At 36.6% G+C, this 2912-nt stretch overlaps 1 protein-coding gene across 1 annotated transcript in view; it reads left to right on the top strand.

Moving 5' to 3' along the window:
* The first annotated feature begins 225 nt into the window (after positions 1 to 225).
* Positions 226 to 2912, top strand: part of plekhg2 (pleckstrin homology and RhoGEF domain containing G2) — a 105178-nt gene continuing 102491 nt past the window's right edge. Inside the window, exon 1 of the mRNA XM_022767371.1 lies at positions 226 to 281. The gene's annotated coding sequence lies outside the window, so the exon portion shown is untranslated. The remainder of the gene's footprint in view (positions 282 to 2912) is intronic.

Raw genomic sequence — 2912 nt, 5'->3', positions numbered from 1 at the left:
TGTGTGTGTGTGTTCCTGTGTCTCTCTGTGCTACTGATGTGCTTTTATGTTTTGACATTTTTTGTAAAAGAGAAGAAGAAAGAGGAAGAGGACAGAGAGAAAAGCTGTACTGGGATGTTGTGTACCAGGATGAGACAGAGAGTCAGCGTTGAAGTGGAAGCTAACATTTCTCACCCTGGTTTCTCCAGGTTTCTACTTCCTGTGACATCATCACACCATGCCTGAGGGGTCACGGCGTGGCAGCCAGCGATCGCCTAGTACCACAGGTAAAAGAGAAGGGGGTAAGTTAGCAGTTTTCATCAAACAAGCTCTGATAGATCTGTTGTCCACTACCTGCTCAGCAGACAGTCACATAGTGGAGCATTTAGCAGCTAGAGATCCAGATATGTCCCTCAGGAGTTGGTGGAGAGTTGGTGTCATCATAACACTGTACATTTTACTGTAAGTGAATAATTCTGTATAAAGATTATTGTCAACAAATTGTGAATCTTTTTTGTCAAAGGTAAAGACTAATGTGGGTCAGGTAACAGGGTCAAGAAGAGTGGTTTGCCCCATGACAGACAGAATCCATGTGGTTCTGTGGTGCAATGGACTTCTAAGTTGGACATCTATTCAAGTGTGGCAGAAAAGATTGTGGGTTTGAGTCCACAGTCGCCTGTCATTGTCTGAACCTTGGCAGAAATGTACCTACTTTCAGAATTATGTCAAACATCTGCAGGTTGTGGGTTCATGAAACCTCATTAAAGCCTTAACCATCAATGATGTGGCATTTCAGCACTTTTCCAACGTGGTGTCGCAAGCTGAACTCAGAGACATGAGGGAATGTGAGAGCCAAGTATAACTTACTGTTTATTTTCTGCTATAAAGTAATACTTCTGTATGAAGTTCTGTAAATGGGAATGGGTTTGTGAGTACAATTGAATGAATGGAATTGTAAGAAATAGAATCATCAAAATTACAGAAAACTAGAGTCTCAAAAAGAAATTGAAATTTTCCATTGAGCAGAACTTTCAGCTCACAAGAACACAAGAAAAGTGGCACATAGGTTGTAGGTTTCAGTCCTATCAGTCTGTCAGTGCACATCTTGCATCAGTTATATATATATCATAGCAAACCAAGTCGAACTGAAGCAAGAAACATGAGTAAAACATGGCTCTGTGGCGCTATGGATAGCGTGTTGGACTTCTAGACAGTAACAGCACAAGTGATTCAGAGGTTGTGGGTTTGAGTCCCTCCAGGGTCAAACTCTTTACAGATGCAACATTCATTTACAGACAAAAAGCTCTATAGTCATGTTTTTTCTCCACTGATGGAACATTACCGGCATTTCATTCTACCATCAAAATAAGGAAATAGTTGACCTTCAAGCCATTGATAATTAACATTATGTCATCTCATCTTCAGTTTCATGCATATAATGTTCTTCAGTTCTCCTTGGATTTCTATATTTGAAGTGTCAATGGTGTCTGGAATTAGTGGACACTAATGTCCTTCAAAACTAGCTTTGATTGGTTAGACAGCTCCAGAGGTTCTTTCCATATGAAACATATGGAAAGAACAGAAATGTACATTTTTAATGTAGTTTTCTCTATTTCAAGTTCCAAATTGCAATTCATAAACAGGTTAAACATAAATAAAAATAAAGGCTGATGCAGGTCAAGAGAATTCAGGTTTTGCCCCATGTATTAGCCCATTAATTGCACTGAAGTACTGAAGTATCTTTAGTGCTAACCAAAAAGTAGTAATAAGATACTAACATCTAAGTAGGTCCGATGAGTGGTTGTCTTGAATAATTCAGGGAGTGAATTAATGTATGGTTGAACACTGACAATTTATTGCCTCACAACTTATACACAATACACAAATCAAAAGAAATAGTCCACTTTAGTTCACCCATTGTTCCTTTAATCCATAGGTACTCCTTATGATTAAAGAGCTTAAAAGTTTACTTCAAAGTTGTTTCTTGTTGTATCTGTTCCAAGTGTCTAATAGTGTCACTACTATTACTACCAGGGTAGGATAATTAGTGTGTGTGGTCTTATCTGTAATTAGATGAAAGAATGTATCAAATCAACTCAGACGTCCTCTGAGGGCAGTGCCTAAGGTTGGCCAACACCGTTTCTCCAACCGTTCACAGGGTCACGGGCTGGGCTCACCATCTTTGATTCTTCAAATTCTAGCTGGTCACAAAAAAGCAACCTACACAGTTAGTGCAGGATAATAAGTTATTTTGTTCTCTTTATGTGTCTAGGATGAGATTTCATTAAATTCTTTTCTCTCTCAGAATATCGTACATTGTATAACCAACAATTAAGGATATATTTGTACTTTTTAACAACAACTGGTATTTTTAACATGAACAATTTACCATGAATTTCTTTAAAACAGATGTCTTTTTCACTTTAACAATAATTTATTTAGAACGAATTTTCCCTGTCACATCAACATTTGTTTTCTAACAGTAACAGATTGCTTATTTTGAATTTCTTATGTCAAAACAATTAGTATTTTAACATTTACATTAATTATTTGCTGTATTGTTACATTTTTATGCACTATTTTAATATAATGTTAACTTAATCATGAAAATGAACTAAATGATCCTTTATGATTTGCTAAACATGTACATTTATTAACCAAAATCTGTTAAATTAGCATCTAATGGCATTACAAAACACTGAAGTGCATAACTACATTAAAACTTAATGATTTTAATGTTAAAAAAACGGTGCAATGGTCCTTTAAAGTTTTGACACGGTACTGGTCGCTACGTTAGCCAGAGCTGGCGCTTAGCTTAACCATTAGCTTAGCCGTTAGTGGTTAGTGATTAGCAGCTAGCGTTTTTTTCAATGATACAGTTGCAAAAGCATGTAATAAACATTAGACCACATTTTCACAATCACCAGTTGGTT

Source organism: Seriola dumerili, unplaced genomic scaffold (assembly GCF_002260705.1).
Source record: "Seriola dumerili isolate Sdu_G_001 unplaced genomic scaffold, Sdu_1.0 BDQW01001168.1, whole genome shotgun sequence".
NCBI classification, from domain to species: domain Eukaryota; kingdom Metazoa; phylum Chordata; class Actinopteri; order Carangiformes; family Carangidae; genus Seriola; species Seriola dumerili.
This window is presented reverse-complemented; position numbering and strand designations above follow the sequence as displayed.